The 21,534-nt window shown below is 39.8% G+C and overlaps 1 protein-coding gene across 6 annotated transcripts in view; it reads left to right on the top strand.

Moving 5' to 3' along the window:
• Nucleotides 1-21,534, top strand: part of LOC124555721 (coiled-coil domain-containing protein 177) — a 293,273-nt gene that overhangs the window by 121,460 nt on the left and 150,279 nt on the right. The window contains exon 1 of one of the 6 annotated variants that reach the window (XM_047129730.1): nucleotides 2,856-2,966. The exons of 4 other annotated variants lie outside the window; for them this stretch is intronic. The gene's annotated coding sequence lies outside the window, so the exon portion shown is untranslated. Of the gene's footprint in view, nucleotides 1-2,855; nucleotides 2,967-2,997; nucleotides 3,111-21,534 lie in introns of those variants that run through there. One more of the 6 variants, XM_047129733.1, reaches the window with a different exon arrangement.

Below are 21,534 nucleotides of genomic sequence, written 5' to 3'. Positions count from 1 at the left end.
AGTCTTTAACACTGGTAGCATGCCGCGACAGCGTGGACGTGAACCGTATGTGCAGTTGACGGGCTTTGAGCGAGGGCGTATAGTGGGCATGCGGGAGGCCGGGTGGACGTACCGCCGAATTGCTCAACACGTGGGGCGTGAGGTCTCCACAGTACATCGATGTTGTCGCCAGTGGTCGGCGGAAGGTGCACGTGCCCGTCGACCTGGGACCGGACCGCAGCGACGCACGGATGCACGCCAAGACCGTAGGATCCTACGCAGTGCCGTAGGGGACCGCACCGCCACTTCCCAGCAAATTAGGGACACTGTTGCTCCTGGGGTATCGGCGAGGACCATTCGCAACCGTCTCCATGAAGCTGGGCTACGGTCCCGCACTCCGTTAGGCCGTCTTCCGCTCACGCCCCAACATCGTGCAGCCCGCCTCCAGTGGTGTCGCGACAGGCGTGAATGGAGGGACGAATGGAGACGTGTCGTCTTCAGCGATGAGAGTCGCTTCTGCCTTGGTGCCAATGATGGTCGTATGCGTGTTTGGCGCCGTGCAGGTGAGCGCCACAATCAGGACTGCATACGACCGAGGCACACAGGGCCAACACCCGGCATCATGGTGTGGGGAGCGATCTCCTACACTGGCCGTACACCACTGGTGATCGTCGAGGGGACACTGAATAGTGCACGGTACATCCAAACCATCATCGAACCCATCGGTCTACCATTCCTAGACCGGCAAGGGAACTTGCTGTTCCAACAGGACAATGCACGTCCGCATGTATCCCGTGCCACCCAACGTGCTCTAGAAGGTGTAAGTCAACTACCCTGGCCAGCAAGATCTCCGGATCTGTCCCCCATTGAGCATGTTTGGGACTGGATGAAGCGTCGTCTCACGCGGTCTGCACGTCCAGCACTAACGCTGGTCCAACTGAGACGCCAGGTGGAAATGGCATGGCAAGCCGTTCCACAGGACTACATCCAGCATCTCTACGATCGTCTCCATGGGAGAATAGCAGCCTGCATTGCTGCGAAAGGTGGATATACAGTGTACTAGTGCCGACATTGTGCATGCTCTGTTGCCTGTGTCTATGTGCCTGTGGTTCTGTCAGTGTGATCATGTGATGTATCTGACCCCAGGAATGTGTCAATAAAGTTTCCCCTTCCTGGGACAATGAATTCACGGTGTTCTTATTTCAATTTCCAGGAGTGTATTATAGACAGGGTGTAACGGCTACAAATGCAGATATTTTTATAAGTGGGGCCTTGATACGTACACACATCAGTGTGTTGATTGTCTTTCCTCTGCATCGAACAGTCTTCCCACAAAAATGTCACAAACTACGCCTACACCTGTGCATAAAGACTAACCATTTTGCGTCCACATGTCCACGTTTTAACACCTGATCTTCCGCCCAGGGGAAAAACATTAATGGCATGCTCTTGCCATTTCTACAAACATTTATTTTTGTTAACTGTACGTATGATGGGTTCCTTTTTGTTTTGGAATAATGTAAATACGTAATGTTTAAGTGTTAATACAAAGAAATGTGCTGAAGTGATAAATGGATGTTTCGTTATGTTTCCTAATAACTGTATTGCGTCACGCCTAATTCAACTCCTCAAGCAGAAGTGAGTTAAACATCTGAATTGAAGTTGTCGTAGAACGGAAACGGTACGTTTCCGGACATGAATTTCTATTCAAAATATTATTTACTGATTCCCCTCTACAAGTCCTAGAAAATTATAACGGGAATTTCCGAACACCTTGTATATCGTGAACAGTAATGGCCCGCAACACTCACTTGGAAACAGAGTACTCCTGAAGTTACTGTAAACCTGACGGGCACTGTCTGATAGACATTAAAGAAAACCAGAGTAACTTCACAGTAAGAGGGGAAGTACATTCACACAACACAAGAAATAAACATTACATTGTCAGGCCCAGGTAAGGCTAAAGAAAACCCAAAACTGCCATAATTACATGTGGTTTAAGCTATTCAACAAACTGCCTATAACACTGAGGGAAATGCCAGTACAGCAACTAGGGAAGAAACTAAAAAATTGGCTGATTCTGAATACAACCTACAACATTCTGGAATTCGAAGAAAACTTGAGACGCCTCCGGAATGAATGATGATTATAGCATGTAGTGAAAATATAGGCGGTATCATATTCTGTGACAAATTTGATCCAATGAGATGTATAAGTGTAAATACTTTTCTTTTCTGTATATTTTTTAAAAACTAGTTGTTACCTTGAAAAAAACCTGTATGTATGTATTGTATTGTGTTTTGGTACCTTTCCTTGTATTTTTTGACGCTGTCTATTACAACACTAAGTTGTTTAACGACAATAAAATTTAATTTGATTTGATTTTATTCCACTTCGCTCAGAACGACATATTGAGTTCTATGAGTTAAGAAGTCCTGCACCCAATCACAAAACTGGTCCGATATTCCGTAAATTCACATTTTTCTCACTAGACGACTGTGAAGAACTTCTGGAATTTCTTCAAGGAGTCAAGAAACGCGGCATCCAACAGAGATTTCGTATCCTAAATGATAAAATAGGTCTTTCTCAGATAACTAGTCGATGTCTCGCTGTCGACCAATGGTAAATGTTGAATAATGATAATAATAATAATGACAAAGAAATGCGCACTCTGAGTATTCCCGTTTGCTCACTTATTGACGACCTGACGCGTCGTCACACTCCGTCGCATCTATGGAAAAAACCTGCATGTGTTATCGCTGTTGGTGCCATTATTACTGATGGGACGACAGAATGACCCTAGCGGGCACGGATGCGGTCGCAACAGTTGCTCCCACCACGCTTCTTGCTTGGCGACCGCGGCTGCAGTCGGGTAACGGGAACGCGTTGCTCTCGCTAGTTGGAGCAGACCAGTCTTCGCAGAGATTGCGGCGCGCTCTCTTTCCGTTTAATCCGAGAAGTCGATTCGAATGGAAATGCGTACAGAGGTAAGGCAGTTTACAGTAATCCGATGAAATTGTGACAGTTCTTCTGTATGTTCGGGCTTATCAGGCACGTTGCTGCGACTCATTCACGTTTGTGGCGCATTATGAAGTTCCATTAGCAAAGCCGGACGGATGATCGACATTTAGGTAAGATGGGATGTGAGAGCCCTGTTGCGCTTACTTTGTGCCGGTAATAATAGTACTGACGCTGCTGTAAATTGCATCAAATAGAATCGATATCGGTACTTAACAATCGTCAATACAAATGAAGCATTTGCCTCCACGTCTGAAAGAAAGAACGCTATTGACGATTAAATGCTAAAAAATTTAATTCTCTGACTGCGAATTTATTGACATCAGCTGTATTAGGTATAGATTCGCTACCCAACTCTGACATGTAAACATTTGTGTCGGATCGGCATTCGAACCCGGATTTCCCGCTTTCCCGCCTTAAATACTTGGGCTATTCATGCCGACCCAATACGTCCATGTGTCACACTGTCTACGTCCTTATGTCATAGTTCCCTAAATTCATCACCTAATGCTCGCAACAGTACTTGGATTGTCGCAAGAGGCAGAATGAAGCAAGGAAATCGAGATCAATGTTGCTATTGTTGTGTGCCAGCCCAGGCTTGTAATATATACATCTGAAAGAAAAGACAGTGTTGATGATCCACAGCTATATGAAATACTTGGAAATTAATTCGCAGATTACGAATGTCTTGACACCAGCCGTATTAGGTATAGATCTGCTACCCAATAGTGGCGTGTGAAAATTTGTGACAAACAGGGACTTGAACCCGGATTTTCTGGTTTTCGCAAGCGGTCACCTTAACCACTTCGATCATTCGTGCAAGTTCCTCGGACTGACCCACGGATAGCTGGAACAGTTCAGGCGACCGCTCGCAATAAGAAGGAACCCCGAGTTCGAGTCCCGGTTCAGCACAAGTTTTCATATATATATATATATATATATATATATATATATATATATATATATATATGTGTGTGTGTGTGTGTAAAGAAATTCGCAGTCAGTTAATTAATTTTGAACAAATGAAGCAATAAACCAGCAAGGATTTTAATTTCCACACTAAGTTCACAAGTTCATCTCCATCATTTGCTCTTAGAAAGTGTGGTGTGTTACGGGCCCTGACAACTAAGACTAACAAATATGAAATTAAATAAAAAAGGTAAATCAGAAAGTTCTTCTGATCAGAAAAATATCATTCCACACCTCACATAAGGTCTCCTGTGCACCCTGCATTTCCTAGCATTCCTGGAAAAAGGATATCACAGGTCAATGGCACAGTCACAGCCTTGAGGGATGTTTCCAGAATTAATCCTTTGCTCAGTGCACATTCTGCTGCAGATTGAAAGATTTATTTTACATATTATGTGATATTTATTTGTAACCCTCACATAATTTTTATGTTTTCTAAATTCTTTGGTTCCTTTTCTTTATAATTTTTCTCATTATCATTCTGTAATTGGATACTGACATTCTGTGACCAAGAAAGCTTTGCGCCACATGGTCTCATGAAACCAAATACACAAATAAAATAAAACATAAATAACTATATTTTGCTTATGAAATTATGCTCTCATGTAACTACTTATATGAGAGAGAGAGAGAGAGATTATTTTAGTGAATTGTTCTGAAAGCGACTGTATATCATCACCACCATCATCAGTCATCATCATGTTTGTGGGTTTGACATTCATACTTCTGGATAAAGTCCTCCTTTAGACTTTTTAGCTATATACATCTGTGCTGCTGCTGCTCGCTAACCCACCTTCTGTTAAATGATGTTTCAACTTTTTCTTATCTCTAGCAATCCAACGAAGATCTTCAATGGCCCATCTGCCATGTGTTTACCTGAATAGATTCCCTGCACACTTCCATGTCATTTTTATTATATCTTTCCCTCCAACTTGTTCGCTGATCTATTTGTTTGTGTTCACATCTTTCCTAATAATTCGTAACATGTACTTTTCTATTGGTTGTTAAGCAACCTTCATTTTTTAATGATCTTTGCATTAAAATTATGTATATTAATACCACAAGTTAAACCTGAGAGTACACTCTAATTTTAAACTTTAGTTTTCAATTGCATAGCAAGTTTACTTTTGAAAATCTTGTCAGTTAACCAAAACCATTCCAAACCATTTTCAGTTTTCTTTTTATGCTGCTCATCTTGTTTTTTGTCTTCAGCTGTCCTACTGATTCTGTGACTTCATTGTTAATTTGAACATTTTGTTTTCTATGTGTTAATTATGCATTATTTTAGTCTTATTGTAAATAATTATAGGTGTAGGCTTACTTTCAAAATTTCCGTATCCGGTTCATCCTCTTGTTCATATTTTTCTACACTAGAAGCAAACAGTGCAATGTCATCAACAAAAGGTTGATCTGATATAGTCCATTAACACATATTTCTCCATCACTCTCACAGTTTAAACATATGAAAATTTCCTGTAGGGCTGCAGGGAATAGTTTCATAGACATGATATCTCCTTGCCTGGCTCCTCCTTCATTTCATTCCTGAATTTCTCACTACCTGGATGAAGTGTAATGGAAGCAGTAGCATTGTTATATACAGGGTGTTTCACAGTTCCTATTACAGGCTTCTGGTGGTTGTAGAGGGGGCTTAGTAAATAAAGCTTTGCTAAGGAACCCACATCTGGAAATGTACCATTTGGATGTAAAATAAGTTTGAAGAGTGGTTCAAACTTGAGAGTCTGGTGCATCCGTCAAGAATCACACTCAACCCTCTTATTTATGAATGTACCAGGTTCTCACAGCCATTGTTGTAGCTGGACGACAGCAGTATTTAATGTTATAATTATGACAGAGACTGATGTCAACATCTCCATCTCAGTTTGTGTGCATACCGTGAAGCAGGCCATTTGAAAGTGTCTGATTTTCAGACTTATTTGATACCCAAATAAATCTGTGAATCCCAGGACAAGTGATATTAATACTCGTAGCCCATTTTGTGACTTTCTTCATGACGTTGTTTAGTATCTACTTCTTAAGCCAGCTTGTTTATTCTATGAATAGGATTAATGTTTTTCTACGCAGTTGTTAATAAATTTAACTATTTTTTAAAAAATCTGAGTTGAATGCCAAACAGCCATAATGAATATATTGTGCATTACAGAGAGGAATCTAAGAAATCTATAGTCTTGTCAGTTCCTTTGGTTGTGAAATAGAGTACTTACAGTGTGATTCCAGTTTTTGGGTCTTGTCTTCTTCTAGAGGCATCCTGTAAACAATTTTGTGAGCTTCTTTTGTATTGCTTTGGCTCTAGCTTTAACAAAGTCTATTCAGACATGATCATCTCCAGGTAGCTTTCTTACCTTCATATCTAGGACGGCTCAGTATACACACCATCTGACATTACTTCTGAAACATCATTATTTTTTAATTAAATATCTGTATTTCTTATACATTTCTTGAATTGTTTAAATATTTAAAGAAATCTTGGGATGCTTGTACTATTTTCTGCCTGTTATTAGCTACCATGTCATCTGCCATATTTACTGATGGAATGTGGCATCCACCTAACAAATGTTTCTGGTTTCTGTTCTTTTTACTCTTATTGTTATTAATAAATAATTCAGGAGTAAAGGTAATAAGTCACCGAATAGTGGCCCCCCTCCCCCAACCCTACACACACACACACACACACACACACACACACACACACACACACACACACACACACTTGTTCAGTTACATTATGCCAACTGAATAAACAATGCCTAAGACTGTGGTTTTGCCAGGGTTGTGTTAGATGGAGAGGGAAAGGACAGCAAAAAGGTTGGAGGAATGGAGAAGAATGGTTGATGGTTTGACAGGGGCCAATACTGATGAGTTCGTACGTCGCACAATGACGATGACATGGGGGGTGGATTGGGAATGGGTGACATCACAGAGGAAAGGTGGACTCCCATACCATCTGGCCACTCATGGACGGTGCATCTGCAGTGATGAGAATTCTTTTGTTCAGTATGCTTAAGATCTCACTAAGGCCTTCACAGACAGGCACTGTCTCCCAAACCTAGTCTGCAGACAGATTTCCCCTGCCATATCCTCACACACCCCTAATCCTCACATGACCCCCAAGAACCATTTTCAAAGAATCAAACATCTCAAACTGGAACCATGTTCTTCGCCAAGACTCTGACTATCGTCTGCCCCGAAATGCGGATCATTGTACACATAATCCCTCCCACCCCTTCCACAGCCGTATTCTGCCATCCACTCAATCTACACAGTATCCTAGTCCACCCTATACAACACTCACTTCCAGCCCTTTCCACATGGGTCATATCCCTCTGGAAGAACCAGACACAAGATATGGCCCAGCACAGCCTACTCTCTTCCGTCACAGGCTTACCCTATCCTATCAGAGGCAGAGCCACCTGTGAAAGCATTTGTGTCATATAACAGTTCTCTTGTAATTTCTGTACAGAATTTTATGTGGACATGACCACAAACCAATTGTCCACCTGAACAAATAGCCACCACCAAACTGTAGACAAGGCCAGAGTTGACAACCCAGTGGCAGAACATGCAACTTAGCACAAAATGCTCTATTTTAATGGCTGCTTCACAAACTGTGCTATCTGTAGCCTTCTTTCCAGCATCAGCTCTTCTGAACTACATTGATGGGAGATATCCTTACAGGGCATCCTTTGTTCCTATAATCCTCCTGGCCTCAATCTCTAGTAACACTTTATCACACACCCACCTCCACCTTGCCTCATGACACTAATTTCATTTATCTTTCACCCACAGATCCTTCTCAATGGTTTCTCTTCCTCTGTTCTGTTAGTCCCATCCAATCCACTCTCTTGTGTCATCTTCATTTTGCACTTCATGAACTTACTGGTGCAGGTGCCTGTGTGTCAAAATCCTATTTCATGCACCTGCTGCCTACCCTTCCTGCATTCCTATCCTGTACATCTGCTGCCTCCTTCTGAGCCATCAGCCATCCTTCCCTAATCCTCTCTCCTGCTCCCTGCTTCCTTTTTCCTCAAACCCACTACACCTGACACAACAGTCCAACAAAATGAGATAGAGTCATACCAAATTTTCATTGCATCTTCTTCCCACACCTTCTCGAAGACACTTCTTCAGTTTTATTTAATACAGCATGTTGTATCATGTTCCTATTATTATATGCTCGATATTCTCATCCATTCTTTAATAGCTGTGTTTTACCATTTGAGATTTTCTTTTCTAACTTTGGTTTCTGCCGCTTTTTATGTCTGCGTAAATACCTATACTGAATAATTGCTATATGCATCTAAACCTTTACATACTTCTTTTTTTTATGATACTGAACTTGTCACTTAATATAGCCTGGTATCCCTCCTGAAATTTTAGTACATTCTCATAATCTATATTTTTGAGTTCCTGTCTGAGTCTGTTTCTTTCTGTTTTTTTTTATCTACTTTTATTCTGGACTTATGAGTTTATCACTTGCAATCTGAAAGTGCCGTAGAACTGCTACACCCTATACAATTTCTTTCTTCTTGGGTAACATATTGTCAATTCAGTTTCAACTTGGGTCATTGGTGATATTAAATCTGAATTTTTCCAATGAGAAATTCTTCTTTCATTTTTGCCCTAATTTCACATGATTTTATATATTATAGTGATAAATGACTGGTAGTGTGTTTTCTAAGGTTACTGTGAGATTTAAATAGGCTCAATAAACATCCTGCAGCTTTAACTTTCATTGCAGGGTACACATATGTAGTTTTAGGTATTTTGTTGCGTTATGGAGTTTTGGCACACAGTTTTGTTGTTGGAAATTATTTACCTACCATTCTTCTCCCCTTGCCAATGAAGTACTGATGATGGAAATTTTCATCCCCTTCTAGAATTAGCCACAGCTGCTTTTGAGTTGATCACACATTAATAACTTCAGTTACAGAGGCAGATTCATTGACCTCCGACTCACACACTGCTTTAATTTATTTCCAAAATGAGTGTTTTCTGTAGTGATAGCTCATATTTGTGGCCTAATCGATAACATCCCTAAAGATCTTACAACCTTTCTTGCTCGTGTGGCTTAATTGTAGTAAAAGTTTGAGTACATGTCTACATGTCTAACTTGTATTTGTGTTGTTGTTCTGGCTTTCCCAAATGTTGCTATCTCTCACCAGTGCAGCTGCACTTTTTGTTTCTTTGAAAGTAGCTCCCCATTAAAATATGAAAAATCAACCAAAAAGTTGTATGTTTACATCATGTAAACAAGTGTAAATTTTATGTGTACACCATGTAAGCCAGTGTATATTAAATGAAAACCTCTGACACTAATGAAACAAAGTACTTTTACAAGGAAACTAACATGTCTCCATCAGTCACTGAATGTGGACTGCTTCTCTCAGTTTTGTTGAAGTTATGATTGTACTGGAGAGAATTAAACAAGACTGAAGTGTTTATAGAGATAAATAAAGACATCTATTGTTCAAGGCTGCTGGTCCTGAATGTTTAAGGTTTGTCACTAATAGCCTTTTAACATTACGACATAAAACTGAAATTTATCTTTCAGAATACAGAGTGGTATTTGACCAACAGATAAAATTGTGTTGTCAACCTTGAAATAATTTCTTTTCTCATGTATTTACAGAATGACTGCAGGGTTACTTTAAAACCACTAGATGTTATTAACAACCAACACAATTAGAGAGTGACTGTATCCTGAGTGTACAACAAGAATTCTTTCTGTAGTTATTCATTATGCCTTTGACTTAAATTACTGACTTATGGGCTCGTTCACCATTTTTTCTATTGTCTTGCACAGTTCATGTTTCAGTGTAAATGTCTATCATTGTTAACGCCTGTATCTCATGAAATAGCAACCCACTGGTAACACATTTCACAGAGTGCCTATCAGCTGAGGAAAAACCTGTGAAAATGTTATATGTAATATGCAGCTGCTTATGTGCAAGTGAAATGGGTGACTGATAGAAATAAAGTTAAATGGAAAAAGAGGAAGTTGTCCAGCATAGCCGGCCACTGTAGCCGAGCGGTTCTAGGCGCTTCAGTCCGGTACCACGCTGCCACTACAGTCGCAGATTCAGCACCTGGCACCCCTGTTGTTCCATATCTGTTGTTCCCCAGATCCACCTTGGACTCTACGCAAATGTGTGTGCCCACATCAAGGCATCCACACAGAATGGTGTGGCTGTATCTGCTTTGTGCTTTAGGGGTAGTTATAGGTCCAGAGGTATCTGGTGAGAGTGCTGATGAAGAAGTTCCACTCTACTTTGATCCTGACAGATATGTACCTGTAAGAATCTAGGAAGGAGTTTGTCACTGGAGCCAAGTTATCAGACCACAAAGCTTTCTGAATTTGCACCTTAAAAGTTCATATGGACTGTTCTGCCAGCCTATTTGAGGCAGGAGGGAAACGTGGTATGCTTAGATGTATAGTAACACTGCCAGTGCAAAACCTTTTGAAGTCACCTGCATTGCGAGGATCCCACCATGACTGCTATTGTTGTCAGCTGGAGGCAGACAGCATCCAGGAAGTGGGAGGAGGAGTCCATGATGGTTAACCTCATAGACCCCAGAAAAGTGCTTACAAAATTCGCATGAACTTGGTCCTATGGCTATGTTGGTGCAGGTGAGAATGACCGGAGTGAGGCTTGTTCATGTGCCCGGCAAATGGTACGCTGTCACACCACCCATGTAACATTGTCATCCATATAAGGCCAGTAGACATAGCGACATGCTGATTGCCTCATCCTAAAAATCCCCCAGTGGGATTGATGAATGAGCTGAAACACCCAGTGCCACAGAGACGATGGTACCACTGCATGGCACTGTTTTTCATCTTCTGCTGAACCTGAAGTTGTTGCTGCCCATGAAAAAAAAACCAATGAAATATGGTGGATTTGCACTGGAGAGCTAGGGAGGCCAACTTGATCAGACATACTGCAGGATTCATAGCAATGTCCCAGGAATTTATAGAGAAGTCATCGAGCTATTGCTCTAGATGACTGTCTACCTGTAAACAAACTATTTCCCTGCAAGTATATAATGAATTTAGGCACAGGTATATTCTGAATAGCCAGTACATATTTTGCAGTAGACCAAAGACTGAGGATATAATCTAAATAAGGGACAGATGGTTCGAAGAAGGTACATCTGGAAAAGTTACACTTCAGGCCTTTCTGTACAAAGGCCACAAAAACCAGATGTAGGCTGTGCAAAGGTTGTCTGCTGTACAGCCAGTAACCAGAATATCATCAAGGTAATTTATGCAAAAGATAAATTAAAACAATTATCTGTATCAGTCATTTTTATTTTCTCTCATAATGCTTTTCAGGGGTTTACATCCTCATCTTCAGGTGGCTCAGTGGATCACAAAATGTTTTTGTTCACTGGATATAGCAAGTTGTCTGCCTGAACATAATTTCAATAAAAATAAGGTAGAAATTGTTATCATAATATGGCACTGGAATTATAAATTTTAAATGTTGTAAACAGTTGCAGTTTCTGAACCACAGTCCAACATGAGTGACAAGGTAATTCACACAATGTAATTCTTGCAATAGTCTTTTCAAGAAACCTTTGGAATGTATCAGGGGCATTAGCCATGCTGAAAGGTAGCCTGCTATATAGATATAGTCCAAATGCCATGTTCATGATTGAACTCTTCTGTGGGTGTTCATCAAGAGGCAACTGAAAATATGGCTCTGCAAGATCTGTTTTAGAGAATAATTTACCTCCTGGAATTTACTTAAGTCTCCACACACCAAAGGGAGCCCCCATTTTCTCTGACTGTCACTGATGGCAAAGCCCACACCCTGTAGGACACTTGGGATAAAACTTGTTGTTCTTTAGTTAATATTTTTAAATCTTAACCTAATCCTTAATGGTAAATGGAATTGAGTGAGCTTTGCAAAATCTGAGGCTTACTGTCAGCTTTAAGACAATGAGTGCCTGAAAGTCGACTGATTTCCCTAAACCAAGTTCAAACAGTGGCACAAATTGCATACAAAGCATTTTAATGGAAACACACAGTACTGACAAGCTGAAGGAGTATACAGCTGAACATAATGAAACTCCAAAAGAGTAATATGTGTCAAGGTCAAATACATTCTTGACTGACAGATTTGTCACAGCCAAAAATTAGTAGTCTGCAACACCTGATTATAGGTGGCCATCAGTTGCACACAACCAAGTGGAACCTCACATTGAGCTTACACTCCTAACTTTGACTGCACTTCATTTAGTGAGGGAGTGCCTACACTAAAATATGTGTATTAGTTCATAACTGAGAATGATTCACCACTACCAAAAGGAAAAGTCATCAGAATGTCTTGCAGTGTTGCCTGTAACAAAATTTTACACCTTGCCAGTACTTGACCACTATCTGAAATATCAATAATTTGCATCAGAAGGGGCAGGTACCTGGTGCTTGTTGAACTGTGATGTACTTCAACAGTGTGACCTTTATGTAAAGGTACAACATACATATTTTGGAAAAAAGCTCAGACAATAAAGAGAATATGTTAGAGAATTGCTCCACTGATGCTTGGAACAACAGGGTTAATTTTTGAACCAAGGAATATAACTCAGTAATAGCAGACAGCAAAAAGGCCCATTGGCAATCCAGGAATTTAACCTTGCATGCCTGAAAATACAATGCAAGCCATATTTGATATACAACAGCTGTTCAAAAAGTATCCAACTTTTATTTATAAAATCAATCTTTATTCAGATACCATTGTTTGATGCCAATCACCCTCAGGGTAGTCCCCTTCAACCTCTACACACCTCTCCCAATGCTGCTGCCACTGCTGGAAGCATCACTGGATAGCCTACTTTGATATGGTGTGTAGCTACCCCATTGAATTCTGCATAATGTCTTCCTTGTTCTGAAGTCTGGTCCCTTTCAGAGTCTTTTCAGTTTAGAGAAAAGCCAGAAGAGACTTAGTGCTGGGTCAGAGGAATACAGAGGGTGACAAACCACATCCAATTTGTGTTTGGCAAACAACTCAGGATCAATTAAGAATGTTGAATTGGTGTGTTATCATTATGAAGGTGCCAACTGCTCGCTGCCCAAAAATCCGGCCATTTGCATCTCACTGCTTCACAAAGGCAACACAGACCCTCTTGGTGGTACTCCTTCTACACATTAGTACCTTCTGGGGCATACTTGTGATAGACCATGACATTGTAGTAAAAAAAGATGGTCAGCAGGACTTCCACGTTGCTGTGGACCTGCCTTGTTATTTTGGGTGTTGGGGATGAGGGATGCTTCCATTGCCATGACTGGAACTTTGTTTCTCAGTTGTACCCAGAAACCCAGGACTCATGGCCAGTGATAACTGTGTTAAGAAACTTGGGATTACTGTTCATCCTGCGTTTCCTGCACAATCTTCAAATGAATTTGCTTCGCTCAATTGTTAGCAACTGTGGCACAAATTTTGCTGAGATTCTCGTGAGGTCCAAATGTTTCCTTAAAATGGTATGAATGAATCCTATACTAATTTTAATCTTGTCTGCAAGTTCTCCAATTGTGATTCATTTACCCTGCATCACCAGGCTCTTACATGACCAAAAACAATCTTATTTGCAGATATTGAAGGCCTGCATGAACATACTTCACTCTTCACTGATGAGTGCTCATCTTTGAAGCAGTTGTAGTACTCATTTATCTATGTGATACTCATTACTTCATCCCCAAACACTTATCAAATCTTGCAGATTGTTTCAACTTGAGAATCACCAAGTGTAAAACAAAATTTGATGCAATAACGTTGTTTCACTTTTTCTATCATTTTGCCCACAACACAAAATCCAATGTCTATGATTTATGCATGTTCATATGTAAATGGGTAACAAGCAACTGGTTGTTTCCACGGCTGTGAAAACAGTAAGACATGTGCACTATATATGCCTACAAACATAGTGAATGTGCATGGCCTAATACCATTATTGGTTTCTACCATCAAAAATAAGGTCAGATACTTTTTGAACAGTGCTTGTGCTTCCCAGCTAATTGTTTGTTTATTTATCGATTCATTCATCCATTCATCCAATAAATCTTTCCATATTTTGGTACACAGAACAAACATGAGACAAAACATTAACACAACACAATAAAAATACACCACTATTTCAGTAGATACATAAATTTTAGCTTTATTCACAAAAGAGCTTGCACTATTTGGAGTAATTGCACTGTCTTGTGTCAAGTCTCATGTACCTCAGATGTTCTAAGAATTCTGCTACTGAATAGAAGAAATGATCTAATAAGAATGTCCTTAGTGCATTACAAAAGAGTGTGGATGATGATAAGTTTTTTACCTTATGTGGAAGACTATTGGAAATTTGTATACCACTGTTTATTGTGAAAGTTTTGTACCCTGATTTCCTTACTGACTGGACATTAAATTTTTCCTTTTGTGTTGTATCATGCTCATGGATATTAAAAGTTTCATTTTTTTTTTTTCAAATTCATTGTAACATACGTACAGATTTCTAGTATGTACATACAGAGAAATGGAAGGATCTATGACTTTTAAAGAGGGGTTTGCAAGAACCTGTCTGTCAGGCATGTTGCATTGCTCTTATAGTTCTTTGTTAGGTTAAGAAAATGAGTGAACTATGTGCTGTATTACCCAGGATATAATTCAATACAATACGATGCTGTGAAATCGAGCAAAGAAGGTAGTTTCGACAGTGCTAGAACTTACTTCACCAGAGAGTAATCATAGACTATAACATTTTTATTCAATGTTCCATTTATTTTGTTTATATGTGCACACCATTTGAACTTATTTTGAAGCTAAATGCCTAAATGCTTTTTATAGAGAAGATGAAATTTTGTTGAAGTTTATCATCACAATGGTGTTGCATGCATCACCTTTTCGACAGAAATTTAGGAATGTTGATTTCTCAGTGGTTGTCAGTAGTTTATTCCCCTCAAATCATCTGTTTAGCTGTGCTGTAGTTTTATTTATAGCTGCTTGTAGCTGACTTGGGGTATTTCCTATAATAAGTTTGTTTGTGACTCAATATTTAGGTATAAATTGTTTATATACAGGAGAAAGAGGATTGGGCCAAGAAGGGATTCCTGGGGGACTCTATTCTTCTTCTTCTTTTTTTTTTGTTTAAAAAAAAAAAGTGCCACAACATTATGTGGCATGGACACAACTAATGTCTGTAGTAGTGCTGGAAGGAATTGACTCCATGAATCTTGCAGGTCTGTCCATAAATCCATAAGGATATGAGGGGTTGGAGATCTCTTTTAAACAACATGTTTCAAGGCATCCTAGATATCCTCAATAATGTTCATGCCTAGTGAGTTTGGTGGCCAGCAGAAGTGTTTAAACTCAGAAGAAGGTTCTTGAAGCCACTCTGTAGCAATTCTAGACATGTGGGTTGTTGCATTGTCCTGCTGGAATTGCCCAAGTCCGACAGAAAGCACAATAGACATGAATGGATGCAGTTGACGAGACAGGATGCTTACATACGTGTCACCTGTCAGAGTCGTATCTACACACATCATTGGTCCCATATCACTCCAACTGCGCATGCCCCACACCATTAAAGAGCCTCCACCAGCTTGAACAGTCCTCTGCTGACATGCAGGGTCCATGGATTCATGAGGTTATCTCCATACCTGTACACGTCCATCCGCTCAATTCATGAGGTTGTCTCCATACCTGTACACGTCCATCCGCTCGATTCAATTTGGAATGAGACTCGTCCAACCAGGCAATGTGTTTCCAGTCATTAACAGTCCAATGTCAGTGATGACTGGCCCAGGCAAGGTGTAAAGCTTTGTGTCATGCAGTCATCAATGGTACTTGAGTGGGCCTTTGGCTCCAAAAGGCAATATCGATGATGTTTCGTTGAATGGTTCGCACACTGACACTTGTTGATGGCCCAGCATTGAAATCTACAGCAATTTTCAGAAGAGTTGCACTTCTGTCACGTTGAACAATTCTCTTCAGTCATCATTGGTCCTGTTCTTGCAGAATCTTTCTCCGGCCGCAGCGATGTCGGAGGTTTGATGTTTTATTGGATTCCTGATATCCACAGTACACTTGTGAAATGGTTGTATGGGAAAATCCCCATTTTCACTACCTCAGAGATGCTGTGTCCCATTGCTCATGTGCCAACTATAACACCATGTTCAAACTCACTTAACTCTTGATAACTTGCCATTGCAGTGTAACTGATCTAACAACTGTGCCAGACACTTGTTGTCTTATATAGGCACTTCCGACCTCTTGTGCCAGGTTCTTCCTTTTTATATACACTATGTGATCAAAAGTATTCAGACACCTGGTTGAAAATGACTTACAAGTTTGTGGCACCCTCCCACCGGTAATGCTGGAACTCAATATGTTGTTGGCCCACCCTTACCCTTGATGACAGCTTCCACTCTCGCAGGCATATGTTCAGTGAAGTGCTGGAAGGTTTCTTGGGGAATGGTGGTCCATTCTTCACAGAGTCCTGCACTGAGGAGAGGTATAGATGTTGGTCAGTGAGGCCTGGCATGAAGTCGGCTTTCCAAAACATCCCAGAGGTGTTCTATAGGATTCAGGTCAGGACTCTGTGCAAGCCAGTCCATGACAGGGATGTTACTGTCGTGTAACCACTCCACCATAGACCGTGCATTATGAACAGGTGCTCGATCATGTTGAAAGATGCAATTGCCATCCTGAAATTGCTCTACAACAGTGGGAAGTGGGAATCAAGAAGGTGCTTAAAAATTCAATGTAGGCCTGTGCTGTGATAGTGCCATGCAAAACAACAAGGGGTGCCAGAGCCCTCCATGAAAAACACGACCACACCATAACACTACCGCCTCCGAATTTTACTGTTGGCACTACACAAACTGGCAGATTACATTCACCGTGCATTCGCCATACCCATACCCTGCCATCAGATCGTCACATTCTGTACCTGATTCGTCACTCCACACAAAGTTTTTCCACTGCTGAGTTGTCCAATGTTTATGCTCTTTACACCAAGTGAGGTGTCGTTTGGCATTTACCGGCAAGCTTTAAAAATGCATGTTCTTGGGTGTGTTCGGATACTTTTGATCACATAGTATATCTCTGTGTTTGAATATGTATGCCTATACCAGCTTCTTTGGTGTTTCAGTGTAATTTCCTATAGTTCATGTTTTATTTGTATTTTCTGTTTCCTGTTTGTCAAGCAGGTCACAAAAACTGACAATGGCTGGGAGAGCAGTGTGCTGATCACATGCCCCTCTATATCCACATCCGGTGATGCCTAAGGGCTGAGGATGATATGGTGGCTGGTCAGTACTGTTGGGCCTTCAAGGTCTGTTCGGACAGTGTTTGTTTGTTTGTTTGTCAAGTATGATGTGAACCATTTTAGCACAGTGCCTCCAATGCCATATACTTGGAGCTTGTCCAGCAATATGTTGTGGTCCACTATGGGAAAGGCTTTATTAAGTCTAAAAAGATGCCTGTGTTTGATTTTTGTCCATTGTTTGAAGGGAATTGTGTATAAAATCATAGATAGCACTAGTTGTTGTTTATTTTCCTGAATCCATGCTGAGTATCAGTGAGAATTTTGGTTTTCTCAAAAAAATTCATTAACCTATTATGCATTACTTTTTCTATGATTTCACTAAAGCATGATAATGAGGCCGTTATTACATAGTTTTCTGTATTTGATTTGTCTCCTTTCTTGTAAACAGGGACCAATTTTGCAATTTTTAAACAGCTTGGGATTGTCCCTGACAGAAAAGATGTATTGGCTATATCTGCATGAGGCAGTGAAGTGTTTCTAACACATTGCTTTATGATGCAGTCAGGAATACCATTAATTCCTGATGACATTTTCTTAAGAGTTAACTCAACATGGATGATCTCATCTGGAGAGGAACATGACTGCACTTTGTTTTTCTCTTTCTTTCTAGTATATGTTTTGTCACTGACTATTAAATTATTTGTGATATCTGCATAGTAACACCTAAATTTTTTTCGATGTGTTGCAGATCAGCTACACTCTTGTTCTCATGGTTCAGAGTGAGATTTTCCATTTTAGGGGAAACTTAATTTGTTTCCTTCTTTATTATTTTCCATAGTGCTTGGCTTTTATTTGCTGATTGTTATTAACTTATCATTGGTCAGTTTTTTGGCTCACTTATCAATTTTATGTAGAGTTGAATGTATTTCTGAATATAGCTGTTCAGCAGTGGGGGGGTATGTTACTGTTTTTCCTATATCTGAGTATTTGTCTTTTCCTCACATTTGAGGTTCTGATACCTGTTGTTATACGTCTCTTTGCTTTTGAAGTTGTGACTCTTATTACTTGTGTTTTGAAAGGGAATGATTTTAAAGCAATCACTGAAGATGATAGAGAATTTCTCGAACCTGTTGTTGTTTTCGAGAGCAATCCGTCGTTTGCAGTACTTATCACTTTGTTAACACATGATCATGGAGATTGGTCATATCGGTGTGGAATAGTCATTTGTAAAATTTCTTCCTGCCTTTCTCCTGATAATAGGGAATTGAATGTTCCTGTATTATGTGTATTGAAACTTCTTGCTGTTACAGTTCTTTTGTAGTTCTGGGAAGGCAGCAAGTTGCTTTCGAAGGTAACAGCTTGAGCTTATACATTTTGCAGTATAGTTTGTATTCACGAATATCTGATGCAGGGCAGTGGCAGTAGTTTTTATGATTCTTGTTTGGATTGTTTTAAGTTGAAAGTATCCCTGACATTGAGTGGTAGCTCTTTCTTTTGCTGGTTCCAAGAAAATGAGTGTTGAAGTCCCCCGACAGCACTATTGATTTCTTGTATATATGAAGCCTGTTTAGTACATATTCAAGCTTATTTAGTAATGACCAAAAATTTCCATTTGGGAGCAATATATGCAGGCTAAAACTGTATTTGCCTCATTGACTTCAATAAGTGCCAGCTGAAAATCCTTTTCCACACTGAGATGCTGAAACTTATTAATAGATTTATATTTTAAACCTAGCTTTGTGAAAATTACAGTACCTCCATTTTTGTAACTGTTTCTACAGAAATAATTTGTATTATGTACTGCAGTGTAGAAAAGGAGACAATTTGGTCAACATTTAGCCAGTGCCCTGTAGTGCACAAAACACTGATAGAGTGGACTTCCGTATTTAGTAAAATCTCTAAATGTAAAATTTTGTTTGTTGTTGACTGAATGTTTTGATGACAAACAGAAAGACCTTTGCTACTGCAATTTATTTGATTACCAGTACTGATTTCTACATTAACATTAAGTTCCCTAAGGGCATTTTTATTAACCCACTAACCTCATTCTTGCTTGGTAAGGATTTGTCCATAAAAAATCATGTGTGTGGGAGCCTGAAGTCTTTTTCTGAGTTGTTGGAGTCCAAATCTTTTCTTACAATGAACTGTGGATCACTTGTGCATAAGAGGGAGATGATTGATGTTTTGGTGGATGGAGAAGATGTGAAGATGGATCTGTTTTCTTTGATACTATATGTCTTATCTCTGATTTCTTGACAATACATCTGCTTATTTTTTCCATCACAAGCTAATTCTCTAGCCCATTTAAGTGAAGTCCATGTGTAGTGTGGAATCTATGTCCTGTAGCACTGAGATCAACAGCTTCTATGTTTTCATACTGTGCGCAAACTTTCGAGAGCAATCCATCATTTGCAGCACTCATTACTTTGTTAACACATGATCATGGAGATTGGTCATATTGGTGTGGAATGGTCATTAATTGGACATTTGTGTGACAAAGTGTCCTAAACATTTTTTTTAGTTTGGCACTGGCTTAGAGGTTTCATGTTTCATTTTTAAATAGATCATTTGCTCCTTCAAACAGCACAACAAAGTCATTATCAGTTAAATTGCTGATGTCAGGCAAGTGGATGAGTTTTCCAGTTTCAGACGTGGGAGCACCAGGCTTAAAAATGCTATTGCTTTTCTAACTATTGTCTCATTGATCCAAGTAGCAATAATACGACCAAGACTGTGTGCATATTCTGACATGCTGGGGCTGTACAACGTTATGATTTTCACTGTGAATCTTCATTAAAAATTGGAGAACTGCATTTTTGTATGTCTTTTTTGTGTCATTTTTGAAGCTTAATAAGTTTTGTAGTACTGGTTAAGACCTCCTGTTTTCTTTTCCTCATTGCTGTATGTCTGACTTGTTGGTCTTATTGGAGCTACTTTCAAGATTAGTAATGGTAAGGTTCATCTTGTCTGTTGAAATTACACTACAGTTTGTTGTGCTTTCCTGGTGAATAGTGTGCATTTTGGATAGTTGCAACTTTTTGTATTTATCTTTACACATTTGTGCATCTTTAGTTAGTACAGAAATGATTTCTTCTTTGCTTCTTTCTTGTAGGTTTAATTTTGGGATGGAAAACTTCGAACACAGCCACATTTTTCCTATTCTGCTATTGTTCAGCTACTGTGAAACACTGTTTTACATTTTACATGCAATTCCTTTGATAGTTGACATTTTGCAGTAACATTCATTTGTGTCTCTCCATACTTTGAACATTTTCTGTAGATGACATTGGGGGTATACTTTTGCACACTCTGACTCTCTTATCTGTCTTACATTTTTCAGTCAGTTCAGTAATGGTATAAGACAAAATGCATTTTTGATTGTCATACACAGTCCTAGTTTTACAAATCTGACACATCTCTGTACTGTTATTAGTAAAATTTCTAGAACCAAGAATCTCACTGTTTGCATTCAGTTTAGACCACATGGTTATTGTGTTCCATAAATGTGTCCCATCCTCCTGCAGTTGATAAATTCTTGTACTGAGACTATGATTGAGCTGAAATGCTGGGGTGACTGACAATGCCTGTAACTGCTACATTGGGGAATCAGTTAAGCGCTTGATCAAGTCTTGATACTGTAGATGCCTCTGCTGCTGCTGTTGTTCATGTGAACAGGTTAAATGCTTGATCAAGACCTTAACTGTTGATGCTGCTGTGACAGCTGTTGCTGTCAAAGATTAAGAAATGTGGCATCCATGGTAGCACTTGGTGAAGCAAAACCACAACCTCCTTGTCACCAAGGGTGTACCCCTTATTTCAGGCCACAGTGTTTATAGAGCATAAATAGCTTCTGTAACAACAACGTGAACTGCCAGCTAGTCCATGAACCAAACAGTAACAGTCATTGGCAAAGTATTCACTTAAGCCACAAATAGAATTTGTTATGAAGTCATTTGTGAGTAGCAGAATGAAGTCAAAGTATGACTTAACTGGATAACATTTCCCTCATAATCAAAGTTTTATATAGCCTAGAGGTGGTGGATACCACAAGTTTAGGATTCATAACACCATACACACAGTAAAAAATCATTGCATTGTGGAGTCCACAGGCATAGGTGGGACAAATAAGAGTAACTGAGGCAGAGACTACTTTATATTTGGCTTTATCAGTTTTCATGTGACCAGCCTATGATACTGGCCTGCGATATCAGCCTTTGTTCCTGCTGCAGGCACCATCACTGGACATGTGCACCATTAGACATATCAATAAGTCTTGGTCGCCCATCTGCCTGTCTGGCA

This window comes from Schistocerca americana, chromosome X (assembly GCF_021461395.2).
Source record: "Schistocerca americana isolate TAMUIC-IGC-003095 chromosome X, iqSchAmer2.1, whole genome shotgun sequence".
In the NCBI taxonomy this organism is placed as follows: Eukaryota; Metazoa; Arthropoda; class Insecta; order Orthoptera; family Acrididae; genus Schistocerca; species Schistocerca americana.
This window is presented reverse-complemented; position numbering and strand designations above follow the sequence as displayed.